Source organism: Schistocerca americana, chromosome 1, assembly GCF_021461395.2.
Source record: "Schistocerca americana isolate TAMUIC-IGC-003095 chromosome 1, iqSchAmer2.1, whole genome shotgun sequence".
Lineage (NCBI taxonomy): Eukaryota > Metazoa > Arthropoda > Insecta > Orthoptera > Acrididae > Schistocerca > Schistocerca americana.
Window position 1 is genome coordinate 899,907,044 of NC_060119.1, and position 18,416 is coordinate 899,925,459.

Sequence of the window (18,416 nt, forward strand, 5' to 3'; positions counted from 1 at the left end):
GATATTCAGAGAGCTGCAAAAGTTACTGCAAATAAGCTATATGTCCAAAGTTCTGAGATTTAATAATCGAGCAAAGTAAGGATGAGATAATGGTGTGTGAAGGCGGCATTTAAGCAATCTGAGGCACGAATTAAACCGAGAGAGATCAAAATAAGCGCACATTAGAGGTACTCTGGCGCACGAGTGAGCCGCAAATGTACGGTAATTTCCGCTAGGCGGACAGCAGTCAGTGCAGTACGTAATCTCGTCCGCGGCGCTGTCATAATTAAGAGGCTCGCAGCACGTAGTAAACGTCACGCGGAGCTGCGCAGGGCGTGCGTCAGGCTGGCCGTTAGCTCCGGCTGGGCACGTCGGCGCTGTCTTAGCGAGCAGCAGCGGGCACCGCCGCTCCAATTGACACCCATCTGCGGCGGAGGATAATCTCCAAAACCTGCAACTACCCTCCAGAACACGAGCAAAGGAAAGGCGTATCGCGGCGGTAATAGCAGGCCAGACAGTTGGAAGCTGCCACTCCGTCTAGTGGCGGCTGCAGACCCGTGAAGTGGAGGTCGCGAACTCGATCCCGCCTCGGGCGTTGGTATGGATTTCAGACGTGGTGTTACTGAGTGTGTGCTTACAGAAAATAATAATGGCAACATTAAGTGCCCATGAAGAATGTAATGCAGGTAAATACGCTAACAGGAATGGGAAGTGTAACGTCATCAAGCACCGGTCCGAGAAATAGCAAACTTTCATCACACACACACACACACACACACACACACACACATACACATATACAGGGTGTTACAAAAAGGTACGGCCAAACTTTCAGGAAACATCCCTCACACACAAATAAAGAAAAGACGTTATGTGGACATGTGTCCGGAAACGCTTAATTTCCATGTTAGAGCTCATTTTAGTTTCGTTCCACCTACGCTCAATGGAGCACGTTATCATGATTTCATACGGGATACTCTACCTGTGCTGCTAAAACATGTGCCTTTACAAGTACGACACAACATGTGGTTCATGCACGATGGACCTCCTTTCAGTAGAAGTGTTCGTACGCTTCTCAACAACAGATTCGGTGACCGATGGATTGGTAGAGGCGGACCAATTCCATGGCCTCCACGCTCTCCTGACCTCAACCCTCTTGACTTTCATTTGCAAGCTCTTGTCTATGCAACCCCGGGTACCAGATGTAGAGACTATTCGTGCTCGTATTGTGGACGCCATTCTCCAGGACTGCATCAGCGCATCAGGGATTCCATGCGACGGAGGGTGGATGCATGTATCCTCGCTAACGGAGGACATTTTGAACATATCCTGTAACAAAGTGTTTGAAGTCACGCTGGTACGTTCTGTTGCTGTGTGTTTCCATTCCATGATTAATGTGATTTGAAGAGAAGTAATAGAATGAACTCTAACATGGAAAGTAAGCGTTTCCGGACACATGTCCACATAACATATTTTCTTTCTTTGTGTGTGAGGAATGTTTCCTAAAAGTTTGGCCGTACCTTTTTGTAACACCCTGTATATATATATATATATATATATATATATATATACTCCTGGAAATGGAAAAAAGAACACATTGACACCGGTGTGTCAGACCCACCATACTTGCTCCGGACACTGCGAGAGGGCTGTACAAGCAATGATCACACGCACGGCACAGCGGACACACCAGGAACCACGGTGTTGGCCGTCGAATGGCGCTAGCTGCGCAGCATTTGTGCACCGCCGCCGTCAGTGTCAGCCAGTTTGCCGTGGCATACGGAGCTCCATCGCAGTCTTTAACACTGGTAGCAAGCCGCGACAGCGTGGACGTGAACCGTATGTGCAGTTGACGGACTTTGAGCGAGGGCGTGTAGTGGGCATGCGGGAGGCCGGGTGGACGTACCGCCGAATTGCTCAACACGTGGGGCGTGAGGTCTCCACAGTACATCGATGTTGTCGCCAGTGGTCGGCGGAAGGTGCACGTGCCCGTCGACCTGGGCCCGGACCGCAGCGACGCACGGATGCACGCCAAGACCGTAGGATCCTACGCAGTGCTGTAGGGGACCGCACCGCCACTTCCCAGCAAATTAGGGACACTGTTGCTCCTGGGGTATCGGCGAGGACCATTCGCAACCGTCTCCATGAAGCTGGGCTACGGTCCCGCACACCGTTAGGCCGTCTTCCGCTCACGCCCCAACATCGTGCAGCCCGCCTCCAGTGGTGTCGCGACAGGCGTGAATGGAGGGACGAATGGAGACGTGTCGTCTTCAGCGATGAGAGTCGCTTCTGCCTTGGTGCCAATGATGGTCGTATGCGTGTTTGGCGCCGTGCAGGTGAGCGCCACAATCAGGACTGCATACGACCGAGGCACACAGGGCCAACACCCGGCATCATGGTGTGGGGAGCGATCTCCTACACTGGCCGTACACCACTGGTGATCGTCGAGGGGACACTGAATAGTGCACGGTACATCCAAACCGTCATCGAACCCATCGTTCTACCATTCCTAGACCGGCAAGGGAACTTGCTGTTCCAACAGGACAATGCACGTCCGTATGTATCCCGTGCCACCCAACGTGCTCTAGAAGGTGTAAGTCAACTACCCTGGCCAGCAAGACCTCCGGATCTGTCCCCCATTGAGCATGTTTGGGACTGGATGAAGCGTCGTCTCGCGCGGTCTGCACGTCCAGCACGAACGCTGGTCCAACTGAGGCGCCAGGTGGAAATGGCATGGCAAGCCGTTCCACAGGACTACATCCAGCATCTCTACGATCGTCTCCACGGGAGAATAGCAGCCTGCATTGCTGCGAAAGGTGGATATACACTGTACTAGTGCCGACATTGTGCATGCTCTGTTGCCTGTGTCTATGTGCCTGTGGTTCTGTCAGTGTGATCATGTGATGTATCTGACCCCAGGAATGTGTCAATAAAGTTTCCCCTTCCTGGGACAATGAATTCACGGTGTTCTTATTTCAATTTCCAGGAGTGTATATATCCTTTTATTTCTATTTCCTGCAACACAACGAGGAGGATGAGCCTGATTACTAGGCAGTTTTTCTGGTAGCTGGATTGGAAGAGGAGGTCCTATTTCGTGGCCTGCGAGGTCACCTAACCTGAATCGCCCTGATTAATTCCTATGGGGATATCTAAAGTTACTTGTGTATGAAATCCCAGTGGATACAGAGATGGTATTAGTTGCCAGAATTGTAGCTGCCTGTGATGTCATTCTAAACACAACAGGGATATTTGTGAGCGTGCGTCAGAGTCCTGTTCGCCGATGCTTGCATTGAGGTTGATGGCCGTCAGTTTCGGCACATTTTCTTAGATGCAGTATTAATGATACGTTCATTTTGTCAGTGATGGTACACTGTGTGATCAAAAGTATCCGGACAGCTGGCTGAAAATGACTTACAAATTCGTGGCGCACTCCATCGGTAATGCTGGAATTCAGTATGTTGTCCCACCCTTAGCCTCGATGACAGCTTCCACTCTCGCAGGCATGCGTTCAATCAGGTGCTGGAAAGATTTTTGGGGAATAGCAGCCCATTCTTCACGGAGTGCACTGAGGAGAGTTATCGATGTCGGTCGGTGAGGCCTGGCACGAAGTCGGCGTTCCAGAACATCCAGATGGTGTTGGTTGGTTTGGGGAAGGAGACCAGACTGCGTGGTCATCGGTCTCATCGGATTAGGGAAGGACGGGGAAGGAAGTCGGCCGTGCCCTTTCAGAGGAACCATCCCGGCATTTACCTGGACTGATTTAGGGAAATCATGGAAAACCTAAATCAGGATGGCCGGACGCGGGATCGAACTGTCGTCCTCCCGAATGCGAGTCCAGTGTCTAACCACTGCGCCACCTCGCCCGGTCCCGAAGGTGTTCTATAGGATTCAGGTCATGACTCTGTGCAGACCAGTCCATTACAGGGATGTTATTGCCGTGTAACTACTCCACCACAGGTGCTCGATCGTGTTGAAAGATGCAATCGCCATCCCCGAATTGCTTTTCAACAGGGGAGAAGCAAGACGGTGCTTAAAACATCAATGTAGACCTGTGCTGCGATAGTGCCACGCAAAACGACAAGGACTGTAAGCCCCCTCCATGAAAAACACGATCACACCATAACACCACCGCCTCCGAATTTTACTGTTGGCGCTACACACGCTGGCATGTGACTTTCACCGGGCATTGGCCATACCCACACCCTGGCATTGGTTCGCCATATTGTGTACCGTGATTCGACACTCCACACAACGTTTTTCAGTCGTCCAATGTTTATGCTCCTCACACCTAGCGAGGTGTCGTTTGGCATTTACCGGCATGATGTGTGGCTTATGAGCAGCCGCTCGACCATGAAATCCAAGTTTTCTCACCTCCCCCCGAACTGTCATAGTATCTGCAGTGGATCCTGATGCAGTATGGAATTCCTGTGTGATTGTCTGGATAGATGTCTGCCTTTTACAAATTACGGCCCTCTTCAACTGTCGGCGGTCTCAGTCAACAGACGAGGTCAGCCTGTATGCTATTGTGCTGTACGTGTCCCTTCACGTTTCCACTTCACTATCACATCGGAAACAGTGGACCTAGGGGTGTTTAGGAGTGTGGAAATCTAGCGTACAGACGACGTAAGACACGAGTGACAACCTATTACCTGACCATGTTCGAAGTCCGTGAGTTCCACAAAGCATCCCTCTCTGCTCTCTCACGATGTCTAATGACTAATGAGGTCGCTGATATGGAGTACCTGGTAGTACGTGGCAACACAATACACGTAATATGAAAAATGTATGGTTTTTTGGGAGGGGGGGGGGGGTCCATATACCATTGATCACATAGTGTATTTGCAGATAACTGTAACTAATGTAAATAACAATGTACATAGTACTGTGATCTTACTTCTATTATCTCCTTAAGCTGTCCTCTCTGATCTTAGATCCCTACCTAAAATCGTTCAGTCCCAGATTTTCAGTGGATCATCCTCTACGTCATGTTAAATTATTGCTCGCTCTTACGGAAACATTATCTCTCTCTCTGTCTCTGTCTCTCTCTCTCTATGATACCCCGTATTATTTCTTACGCAATCAGTAACGTGAAAAATCACAAAGAGAGTGGGCGTGATTGGATCACAATACGTCCATTACATCCCAAGAAACTGCAAAGCGAAGTTGATGCTTGAAATAAACGAAACCCGCTGCTATTGCACATTCCGAGATACAAGCGTGAACCGCACGTTTCTCGTAATCGCGATGTGATTTACGTACGTAATCTGACTTTCCCCGTTATCAAATGGTTCAAATGGCTCTGAGCACTATGGGACTCAACTGCTGTGATCATCAGTCCCCTAGAACTTAGAACTACTTAAACCTAACTAACCTAAGGACATCACACATATCCACGCCCGAGGCAGGATTCGAACCTGCGACCGTAGCAGTCGCACGGTTCCGAACTGCGCGCCTAGAACCACGAGACCACCGCGGCCGGCATTCCCCGTTATCATGTGGGCCAAAAGTGGTAATAGGGTTTTCTGTCACAAACATTGATATGTACGGGACGGTTACCCTCTTGCATGGGTTGTTTGTCTGCGTACATGCTACAGAAAAGTACTGGTCAGTGTACTAAACCAACAGTTCTTACATCGATGTTTAGGACGGACAATCCTGTTCAAAGATTTCCAGTGTTCTTGCCGGACCTCGTCCCCATTAACTTTTCTGTCTGTGGGCATACGAAAGAGTGTATCACAAGTTTCAAACAACAATGGACAACATGAACGCCCCTATTACCGCTGCTTGTGCTATAATAATACCAGAAACACTGACAACGTGAGTCGATCATTGTTGGAGTGCTAGTTGTGTTGACAGTTCGAGTGGTGCGGTGTATTGCACGACGAATTTGTATCAGTTCTGAAACGAATGTTGTGAGGTGTTTCCTTCAGTATAGAAATCGAGTTGAACTCATTGAACCGTGAATTTACTTTCAAAACCTTTTCTTAAGAATTTACTTTATTTACTAGCGATTCATCAAGAACATTAACACACTTAATCACACTATGTGAGCGAGGAAGTAGTTGCCAGTGGGTAACTGATGAAAACAAATTTCTTTCAACAAATGGAAAATTTATTCCTAAAAGCCCCATTTAACAAAAAAAAAAAAAAAAAAAATTTAAATTATAATCAGAAAGCACCCATTAAATATCAAGTTACAATTCATTCAGAGGCAGAAACAATAAAAATTGACAGTATGTGCTTTCGGGCTGAGAACCTTGCCGCTCCCTTCTGACGCACTCGTAGTCATGACTGCTCATAGCAACCTCGGAAAGACTACACTGGTGCAAAATCTGCAACACACCAGATTACTTTAAACTAAAAATTTTAACAACTCACTCAAGCACATATACTATGCACCCGGTAGGAGGGATGGAAATGGTACAAAATACTAACATTAGAAAAATGAACTTGCCATCGAAGGTGCAACTTGATTTAAAAAAAAAAAAAAAAAACTCTTACGGTGGAAGGGTGGCAACTTTATATACTAAAATGACCATTTAAATAAAAACCCATGAAATGCAATCTCACATAAAATGTACAAACATGCTCTACATTACACATATACCGCCTCTCAAGATGATAGACAATAAAAAAATATCTTTCAGGAATTCGGCCGTTACACTTCAAGCAATAAATTCGTTAACACCGAATCCGAAAAGCATGACAGAGGCAGCTATTAACGTACAGCAGACCGACAGACAGACACTAACTGCCTAACAAATGCAGACGAGAGACAGACGAGCAAGCTGGGGCCGACAGACTGACCAAGAAAACAAGTAGAATTTAAGAAGTAAATGAAACAACATACCACGAATCACTTAACTTCTAATAACTGCGATTTCTGGCGAAGACCTGGCGCAGCACCCCCAAAACGCTCTCCCGAACCGTCCGCTGCCAGGACGCAGGAAGGAGCGCCGATCTCCCGTCTCACGGCGTCGCAGCTCGCATCGGCCAGACCGATGTCATGGGTTGACTCCTATTGCTCTCGTGTCTGCCGCGAAGCCACTACCCCTCGCTATACGGCGCGGCCCACCGGACTGACGTGGCGACCTCACATGCGTCGACGCTCAAGACAGACAAGTCATCTTGTGTCCCAGTGCGCGACCGACCAATCGATCGACCCAACCGCCAATGACCATTGCCTGAAGAAATTCGAGCAGACTGGCTGCCTAACACATGCTAGGACTCCGGACGACAGACAGACACTGAGTGCCCCACACTGACCCAGCTGACCAACTGACCAGACTCGCTGCCTAGCGGGATTTTTAATTTCTTTATTGTTATTTCAACACCTTACATTAATAAGGTCGGCCGGCAGCGGCAGTAGTACGCCGCTCTTCGGCCACAGACAGTACCAATAGAAACAAGGAACACACAGAAACACAAAACATAATGGTGGACAAAAACGATGCACACAAGAGCAAAAACCACGAAGCCGTTCACAGCCGTAGTAAAATAAAAAACTGCCAGCACTGTACACGAACACTGATGATTGAGATGACACACGTGAACGATGGACCGTGGGCGGCGAAAACACTGATGCACTAACACGACGACACATACACAGAACCGATGGCGATGATCTCCTGCGCGCGAATGTTCACGTGACGTGTGCGAATCCGGGGACCTGCCAAAAGGGGAAGGGTGGGGGAGGAGGGAGAGGGGAGAGTGTAGATGCCAGTGGCGGAGGAGATGGGGGGCAGAAAGAAGGTATGGGGGTATGGGAAGCCCAGGGGGAGGGGGGGAGAGGAAGGGTGAGGGAGAGAAGGGAGTGAGGGTGCCCGAAGGAAAAAACACAGGATGTGGAAGAGGAGGATCAAAGTTGATAGGAGGGGTAGATGGAGTGGATGAGGGCATCATAATGGAGGGGGAGCTGGTGGAAGCCACCTTGGGAGAGGGTATGGAGAGTGGAGAGATGGAGAGCAGGTGGGACGTGGGAATACAGGTGCGGCAGCAGACAGGGGTGGGAGCGGATGGAGAGACAAGCGGGTGAGGGAGATCAAGTTTACGGGAGGTGTAGAGGACCCACCTAGCGAGCTGAGAGCGCCCCCTAAATGCACGTGATCAGGCTACCTTTCCCCTTGCCCACCAGAGGAAGACACCAACGCTGCGATTACCACAGCGGCGCCACCGGCAGAAACGGAGGGCGACTGCTTCACACTACGCGCTGCGGCACGCTGTTCAAAACAGCAACTTTTACCATGGCTCATGCATGAGGGCTAAAGTAAGGGTGTGCAGTGGGTAGTATAGCACTTAGCAGCCCCATCAGTCAGACAAATCTATTACGGTGCTCGCTTATTTCCAAGTCCATATCGATCTTAGTGCTGAGTTTCCACTCAGACGGCGCTTTGGCGTTAGGCGGTTGTTCTGTGTGTGATCGCTGGCCGCAGCTTAGCTGGAGGCGTGTGAGGAGGAGAGAAGTGGCTGCCTTGCCGTGGAGACAGCTCGGCTCGGCTGGGGTTTTGCATCTGGACGCCGAGTGGGGCCCGATGGAAAGACCGGACCGTGATTTTACGGTTAATAGTGTGGACAGCGGCGTGATGTGCCGTTTAACTCGATTCGCAAGGGGAGCAAAATTTCGCCTGTTGTAGTTTGTCGAGCCTGGGTTTGAAATACCTTCTATGTGCGGCGGGATGTCATTTCGTGCTCCTGTCTCTCTGTCGCTGGGGTTGCTATCCTCGCTTACCGTCCCATGGATGTATATCGATGGGGTACGCTGCTCTCCGTACTCTACTAGACGCTGGTGATGGAAGTGCGTCGTTCAGTGGCACGTTAGTCTGGGTGCTTCATGTTTGATCACCAAGTGCATAGTCTTCGAGTGGCACTCCTTAGAGTTGGCCTTGCGCAGTTAGATTGGAGTTTATTTTGTCTCATGGAGCTTCTGCTTTCCGTTAACAAAGGTTAAGCTTGATTCGGCACTCCGTACGACGCTTGTCACCTCAGCAGGCGGGTCGGAGGCACCTTCGCGACTAAACAGAAGCCTTTGGACTGAGAGGTCTTGTTTTTTGCATATTGTTCATAAATTGTTGTTTTGGTATTAAGTTGGCTTAGGTTTCTTATGGATTTCCTGGCATTTGGTCAGCTGTCCGGCCCGGGCTAGGTCTTGTTATTTTAAAAGTCAATCCTTGTTTTGGCTTAGTACGATTTTGGTTTACTGCCTGATGGTTCTGGTAGTACGCCGGTTCTCTGTGGTTGTGTTGCATTTTGCATGGGGCTGTGTGCTCGGAGCCGTGGAGTACCATTTGTGTGAACTGCTTCACTGGGGAGTACTGATCGGGCCATTGTTGGTCCTCTGCTGTGTGAAATAAGTTTATTATTAATTTAAAGTAACATTATCACTTAAACGATTTAATTCTTGTTGCGTTAATTGGAACTTGGGCACTGAGAAATTTAGTAGTGTAGTTACGGAAGATTTAATAGTGACAGATGCCCCTTTATCTGGTTTTCTTATAGTATTTTTATGTCATGTTATTGGTTTTTTTAATTTCATGATCACTGGTGCACTGTTCCAAGTATTAAAATGTTTCAGGTAGCTATTAGTTGGGTGGAACGCGCGGAACCGCAGCGGAAAGAGTAGTTGCGTGCCTTTCGTGTCCGTTGTTGGCGCGGCCAGATGTTCGTTGTTCGTTTTGGTGCACCTGAGTTAAGTATTGTGTTGCCTCCTCACTTACGACCCCGTCGTGTTCTTCTCATAAACATTTCCTTCGAGGCATATTAGTTAATTTTATGCTAGTATTATTTTATTTTCTTACATTGGTAAAATTGTGCGGCCTTCATTATTCACACTGTTTGTCATAGCGGAGTTGATGTGCCATTGTAATTTCTTAAACTCCATTGTTTTTCATAATAGATTTGAGTATGCCAATTGTAATGTCTCATATATCATGGTGTGAGTGTGTACTGGTGCAATAAATGGATGATTGTTATTTCTGTTTTGGCGCACTTCATGCCTCCTTTCTTGTCCCTATTTGTACGCTATCGTTGTACTTTTGTTGGTAACCCACATCAGTGGTAGCAGCGCACCTTGCTTCCCGGACCTTGGGTGCTTTAATTTGTGTAGGTGTAGTTTGAACGTAATATTTTTTTGTATTTTTATGCTCTTGTTTACTGAGAACGGTTTTTGCTTATAGTTTCCTTTGTGTGTTATACAGGAACACCGAGCGATCATGACACGATCAGTACCAGGTTTAGACTTACTTACGAAAGCCCAGCTGCAATATGAGCTTAGAATCAGAAGCCAAAGTGTTGACGGTACGGTGAATGGGTTGATCCCACGGCTCCGGGTGGCGCTGTTAGCTCCAGTAACGTTGCCTCCAGATCTTTTCCCGGATCACGGTAAGTGGATATCGTCAGTTTCCACATTTATAGCTGCTTGGAGTGCTACGGTGTCAGTCTTTGAGCGTGATCCTCCCGCGTTAAAAAAGCTTCGTCGAGCACAAGCGCAATTGGCTCATTCACATCAGTCTTGTTAGATTTAATATCAGTTGGGGTCCAAGACGCGCATAGAGAAGCTTTTAATCAGGCCTTGGCGGGGGTGGAGGGCCTGAATTCGCACCTCGTGACGCTTGCCTTGGTTGGAGAGGAGAGTAATATTGATCTTGATGGTCGTCATGATGTAAGGGAGCGTGCGTCCCAGCGAGTCGAATTAGAACAGTCTAATTCCTTTGCGAACTTGCCCCACCCTTTATTGAGATTGTTGCATGATGTCACTGACATTACTATTGAGTCAGTAGACCAAGTTATCAAGGTGTTGGAATTAATTGTTCGTTTACGGTGACGTACGGAGGCTCTGTCTCTCGCACATGCTACGGTATTGACGGCGTTGTATTCAATGGCCCGCGGCAGTTTAGCTTTGACAATAGCCGAAACGTTGCAAGAAGGCGGTTCGCTCACGCACCTGAGGTATAAGATTTTGAATATTAAGCTCACTGACCGCGCGCGTAGAGCGTTGAAGCAGGAACAATTTTGGCGGGTGCAAGGAGATAGGGAACCACTAATGCAATTTGTGGAACGTGTTAGGCATGCGGTAGAGGCTCTCGACATACAAATTTCAGAACGCGATTGTGTCACCCATATCCTTGATGGTCTTTCTACATCAGAGAAGGGAAAATTTATCTTTGTTGTGAGACCGCGAACGGACGCCGAGTGGTTGGCGGTTTTTGACAAATTAGATGTCCGCCAATTTCCGGAAGTTACCCAGCAGCGTTCTCATAATACTATGCCTTCGGAAGCACTGCCGACTGTTGTTCACCGGAACGTCCCTAACCAAAGCCAATGTTATCGTTGCGGATCCCCAGATCATTTTGTCCGGTCCTGTCCAGTTCTCCGCACGCCCCGTTATCAAAAATGACGCCAGGAGAATGGGGGTGGAAGGTGGGGGGAAAAGAAAGCGAAACTGGCCGGTAAATTGTCGTGTAATTCGAGCTCGGTCGATCCCTTCTCTCCCCTTTATTTGTGCGAAATTAGGGCAGGAACCGATTTGTGCCTTATTAGAGACGGCCGGGGTGGCCGAGCGGTTCTAGGCGCTACAGTCTGGAACCGCGCGACTGCTGCAGTTGCAGGTTCGAATCCTGCCTCGGGCATGGATGTGTGTGATGTCCTTAGGTTAGTTAGGTTTAATTAGTTCTAAGTTCTAGGGGACTGATGACCTTAGAAGTTAAGTCCCATAATGCTCAGAGACATTTGAACCATTTTTTTGAAGCTTATTAGACACAGGCAGTGCCCGGTCTTTCATTACCAAGCCGTGGTATTTGGAATTTGGTAAAACAGCTCACTTGTCTAGTGTGCGTTCTACCGGAAGTAGATGTCGGACTGCTAATGGTGAAATGACGCCTATTCTGGGATAGTGCACAGCAAGTTTGTCTATTGGCACCTTTTCATGGCTTGTTCAGTTGTTGGTTGCGGAGAATTTAAGCACGCCTTTCATTTTGTGTTGGGAATTTATTAGTAAGTCGGGTCTAATTGTCGATTCTTCAAGGGGTACCTTCTATTTTCAATTCCGACCTACTACTAGAATTGCCTTTTGTGAGTGTGGCAGGGGAGGAGGAAGTGCTATTTTGGCGGTAACACAGGATTATCCGGATGTATCACATGTCCCTTCCGACCAAGAAGCAAGGTTAACGGAGCTGGTGTCTGAGTACCCGCACGTTATTACGGACAGATTAGGAGTAACCAATCAGATCGAATATGAAATTCTTCTTTCTGATCAGATCCCGGTGCGTAAGGCTCCGTATAGGTTGTCACCTCCTAAAATGCGGGTGCTGCGGACCAAAATCGAGCAGATGTTGAAGGATGGGGTAATCCGCTATTCCACCTCGCCGTACGCTTCTCCTGTTTTCCTCGTCCCTAAGGCAGGCAAGAATGACTATCGGCTTGTAGTCGATTACCGGCTGCTTAATCAGAAAGTGGTGTTGGAATCGGTCCCTCTCCCCGACCTGCATAATTGTTTTACCTGGTTTAAGGGTGCAATAGTTTTCACCGTATTGGATTTGAATCAAGCCTATTTCCAAATACCTCTTGTGGAGAGTTCCAAGCGAGTAACGGCATTTACTACAGATTGGAATCTGTTTGAATTTAACCGGGTCCCATTTGGTTTGGCGACGGGAACTGCGGTTTTGAGTAGATTGTTAGATCGAGTGCTTGGTGACTTGAAGTTTAATTGTGTGTACAACTATTTAGATGGTCTTGTTATTTATAGTAAATCATTCGAGGTCTATTGGCAGCATCTTAGGTTGGTGTTAGAGCGGCTGCGACTGGCGGGGCTCACGGTTAGGCCGTCTAAGATTAGTTTGTGTAAGAGAGCTATGTCATTTTTGGGGCATATGGTCTCGGATCGGGGAGTCGGGATTGATCAAGAGAGGACACTTGCTATTAGGGTTTTTCCCCCTAAGGACAAACAGGGGATAGCAAGTTTCATTGGCATGTGTAATTTTTTTAGGAAATTTGTGCCGCAGTTCGCTGAATTAGCGACACCTCTTAATAGTTTGCGTGGGAAGGATGTCAAGTTTCGTTGGGGTGTAAAGCAACAGTGTGCCTTTCAGGCCTTGAAGACTGCCATTGCTAATCCACCGGTGTTAGCTTTACCGGACTTTAACCGGCAGTTTATTGCTCAGACCGATGCTTCTCGAGGTGGTGTGGCTGCTGCGCTTCTTCAAGACGAGGCTGGCGAGCGACGTCCGCTGGCATCTGCGTCACGACGTTTATCTCAGGCGGAACGTAACTATTCGATATGTGAATGTGAGGCCCTCGCGGTACTATTCCCGTCGGAGGAATTCGCCTTTTTTTTTTTATTTTATTTATTTATTTTTTTTTTTTTTGTGGAACATTCCACGTTTATTTTGGAGACGGATAATCAGGCGCTCTGTTGGGTCCTATCCCGCCCCCGCAAAACGGGACGCATTGCCCGTTGGGCAGTACGAATTTCATCCTTCCGTTTTCAGGTCAGACACATCAGAGGGTCTGATAATTGCGTGGCCGATGCTCTGAGCCGTATGTTTACTGAGCAGGAGCAGGAGGTGCAAGAAGGTGCCACCTTGACTAATGTCCCCGAATTGTTTTGCAATCTCTCTAAGAAACAGGTTGAAGATCAATATTGGGGACCCATTTATCAACGTGTTAAAGGAGGTAAAATGGTTCCCGATTATGAGATATGTCGTGGGGTTTTGTGTAAAAGGCAGAGTGATGCTCGTAGTTGTTTATGTATCCCTAAGTGGGCAAAGCCAGATGCCGCGGGGCGTGTGGGTTTGTTGCAGTCAGAGAGGTGTTTCGCGCCTCTTGAGCGATTGTTCATTAATTATTTGGGACCCCTTCCCCGTACCAAGCAAGGTCATCGATATATATTGGTAATTGTTGATGCCTTTTCTCGGTTCACCTGGCTCCTGCCCACCAGGGGAGTCACTGCTCCGGCTTTCCTTTCCGCGGCTTTTAAGGGATTCCTCTTTTCTCAAGGGATTTGCCACGTCACTACTACTGCCTATTACCCCAAGGCATCCTTTGCTGAACATGTTAATCGGAATCCTAAGGCGGCCCTCTGTATTTTTCATGCCCGTTCTCCCAAGGGTTGGGATTTGACCCTGCCATGGTTAAACCAAGCGTCTAATTCGGAGCGTCATGAGGCAACGGGTAGCACCCCTAATGCTCTTCTGTTTGGGCACCCGGTGAATTCTCCCTTGTCCAACCTGTGGAGTATTAATGATCTTATTCCCCAGCAAACTGATCCGGCTAGCCTTCGCGAGAATTGGCAATGGGCGCGTCGCAATATCTTACAGGCGCATCAGAGGGAAGCCCGTTACTATAATCGGGGTAGGCGCCCCTTCAGGGGCAAAGTGGGCGATGTGGTTTTTGTTCGTCATTTTGGGTCCTCAGGGGCGAGTGGTGATAAAGGGAAGCTGAGACCACTTTATCAAGGTTCAAAAAAAATGGTTCAAATGGCTCTGAGCACTATGGGACTTAACATCTGAGGTCATCAGTCCCCTAGAACATAGAACTACATAAACATAACTAAACTAAGGACATCACACACATCCATGCCCGAGGCAGGATTCGAACCTGCGACCGTAGCGGTCGTGCGGTTCCAGACAAGCGCCTAGAACCGCTCGGCCACACCGGCCGGCCTTTATCAAGGCCCCTTCCGTATTGTGAGGGTGTTGGGTCCGGTCAACCTCCTCGTTAAACAGCCGGAATCGGGAAAGACTCGTCGTGTCCACGTCTCTCAAATTAAGTTTGCTCCAAATGTTGAGCCAGAGGGAGGGTGCTGATATCCCTGTTCCTCTTTCTGGGTTTTGCTTCTGGACGCCGAGTGGGGCCCGATGGGAAGACCGGACCGTGATTTTACGGTTAATAGTGTGGACAGCGGCGTGGTGTGCCGTTTAACTTGATTCGCAAGGGGAGCAAAATTTCGCCTGTTGTAGTTTGTCGTGCCTGAGTTTGAAGTACCTTCTATGTGCGGCGGGATGTCATTTCGTGCTCCTGTCTCTCTGTCGCTGGGATTGCTATCCTCGCTTACCGTCCCATGGATGTATATCGATGGGGTACGCTGCTCTTCGTACTCTACTAGACGTTGGTGATGGAAGTGCGTCGTTCAGTGGCACGTTAGTCTGGGTGCTTCAGGTTTGATCATCAAGTGCATAGTCTTCGAGTGGCACTCCTTAGAGTTGGCCTTGCGCAGTTAGATTGGAGTTTATTTTGTCTTGTGGAGCTTCTGCTTTCCGTTAACAAAGGTTAAGCTTGATTACGCACTCCGTACGACGCTTGGCACCTCAGCAGGCGGGTCGGAGCCACCTTCGTGACTAAACGGAAGCCTTAGGATTGAGAAATCTTGTGTTTTGCAAATTTTTCATAAATTGCTGTTTTGGTATTCAGTTGGCTGAGGTTGTGTTGGATTTTGTATGGGGCTGTGTGCTCGGTGCCGTGGAGTACCATTTGTGTGAACTGCTTTACTGGGGAGTGCTGATCGGGCCATTCTTGGTCCTCTGATGTATAAAATAAGTTTATTATTATTTTAAAGTAGCATTATCACTTAAATGATTTAATTCTTGTTGCGTTAATTGCAACTTGGGCACTGAGAAATTTAGTAGTGTAATTACGGAAGATTTAATAGTGGCACATGCCCCTTTACGTGTTTCGTAATCTGTTAATTACCGAAAGACCTTAAGCTCATAGTCATGTGATGTGATTTTCTTAAACTATCGTATTTTTATGTCATGTTATTTTTTTTTAATTTGCTGATCACTGGTGTACTGTTCCAAGTATTAAAATGTTTCAGGTAGCTATTACTTGGGTGGAACGCGCGGAACCGCAACGGAGAGAGTAGTTGCGTGCCTTACGTGTCCGTTGTTGGCGCGGCCAGATGTCCGTTGTTTGTTTTGGTGCACCTGAGTTAAGTATTGTGTTGCCTCCTCCCTTGCAGCCCCGTCGTGTTCTTCTCATAAACATTTCCTTCGAGGCATTTTAGTTAATTTTATGCTAGTATTATTTTAATTTCTTACATTGGTAAAAATTTTGCGGCCTTCGTTATGCACGCTGTTTGTCATGGCGGAGTTGATGTGCCATTGTAATTTCTTAAACTCCATTGTGTGTACCCTTCGTGATACATATTGTTTGTCATAATAGATTTGAGTATGCCAGTTGTAATGTCTCATATATAATGATGTGAGTGTGTAATGGTGCAATAAATGCATGATTGTTATTTCTGTTTTGGCGCCCTTCATACCTCCTTTCTTGTCCCTATTGTTACGCTATCGTTGTACTTGTGTTGGTAACCCACATCAAAATCAGTAACAGCTTGCACTGTATGTGCTTGAGCATTGTCCTGCAAAACGATGGTCAGGTCCTACAGAAAGTGTCATCACTTCTGTCTCTAAGCTGGTCATAGATTGTGTTCCAAAAATGAACAGCATAGAGACAGAAGCGATGGCTCTTTCTGCAGGACTTGACCATCATTTTGCAGGACAATGCTCAAGCACGTACAGTGCAAGCTATAACTGATTTGTTTGACTGATGGGGCTGCTAAGTGCTATACTACCTACTGCACTCCCCTGACTTAAGCCCTCATGAGTTCAACTCGATCTCTAAACTGAAGGAAACACTTCACAGCATTCGCTTCAGAACTGCTACAAATTCGTCGGGCAATAGACCGCACCGCTTGAACTGTCAATACAACTGGCACTGCTAAGAGTATCCTACGACTTCCACATCGCTGGCAATGGGTTATACACAATGCTAGTTGACTACTTTGAAGGTGAGTAAAACTTTGAAACACGTATCTATTTTGTACGAGCTGTAAATAAATAGTTGCCACTACTAAAGTTCCACTCCTCGTATTCGGCCACTCTTCGAACATACGTTGCAGCGGCTTTGCTTTGGAAACGTGATTGCATACCGGCGTACATTTTGTATACTTATGAGGATACGTAAGTTTTTTTTCAGGTACTATTGCATATTTGTCTAATCGTTTCAGGACGTGCAGAAGTTCAGTTCTAACGTATTCATCAAAAATGTTCAGTGACATGTCCTGTACCTATCATGTACCATTATATTATTAATGTACTGCTATGCACAACTAGGATTCACGCCTCTAATACATCGTTGGTCAGCCATTAACTATGTTTACCCTGGCATATGGTATTTGGTATTATTGTTTTAGTACTGTAGTAAAGATCATTTTGTGTGACTGGACACGTGTACTGTTTTTTTTTTGTTTTTTTTTTTTTTAAATTCTTTATTAGCAAAACCATTATAATTATACAAGTTAACCCACTTCCTTAATTCATTAGTGGGTCATAATAGTTATACATTTATATTAAGTTTGCAGCTAGTTTTAGTTTTAATAAGTGAGCTACAGTTATTAACAACAATGGGCATTTAATATCTAACATCTACTGTTTACACCTAATTCCTATAACTACTTTAATTTGTATGTATTCTGCAGCGTCACATGTGTGCCAGTGAAAAGATATAAACCTACTTAATCTGCCTTGCTCTTCGAGCTAATCCCGAAGAGCATGCTCCTGGCACTGGGCAGGCCTCGATGTTAAATTCGCTGCAGTTCCTATCGTAACTTCCTATAACTAAGTCCTACAAACTAACTTATCCTACGTCTTATCGGGTGTGTGTCACAATCGGTGGTGTTGACCCCTACTCCCCCTAATCCTGCATGTGGCGGATTCCAACTGAGATAAATCGGCCAGTCCACGCACAGGCGGCATGGGAATAGGGCTCTTGGACGCAATCGGTGGCTCTTGTCATTATTATTTAATGTATCTCTCTTAAGTATTCAGTTAGGACTTTTCGAGATACCTCTTTAGCCAATGTGTTTAAGGTCTGAAAAGTTTCCTCTCGTCTGAGTAGTTGGTATGTGTCATAGTTGGGTAGTCTGTCTCGTAGTGTGTTTGCGATATCATTGAAGAGGGGACATTCGTAAGCTACATGCTCGGGTGTACCCTGCGGATTGCCACAGTCACACGCTGGTGTAGCCCTCTTCCCAAATCGACATAAATACGTCGGATAGGGTCCATGGCCAGTGAGAAAGTGGATCAAACCTCGTGTAGGCTCAAAGTATTTCAATTCCAGGCGTTCCCTTACATCAGGTATAAACTGGAAAGTTCTACGTCCAGCCTCTTCTGTTTCCCAAGATTCCTGCCAGAGCTCCTCCCCTCTTTTCCTTATTTCTCTTTCATCCCTCACCCTAATACCCATGATATCTACGATCTTCTCATAATTTCCCTTTTTTGCCCAATACCAAGCCGCCTGTTCTCTTATCTTTATGTCCAGAGGGCAGAGCCCCATTATGACTAATAGCCCCCCGCCCTGGAGATGTTCTATAGGCACCCACAGCTCTTAATACCATGCTTCTCTGGACCCTTCTCACTGTCATGGCGTGCACAACCCTCGTGAGC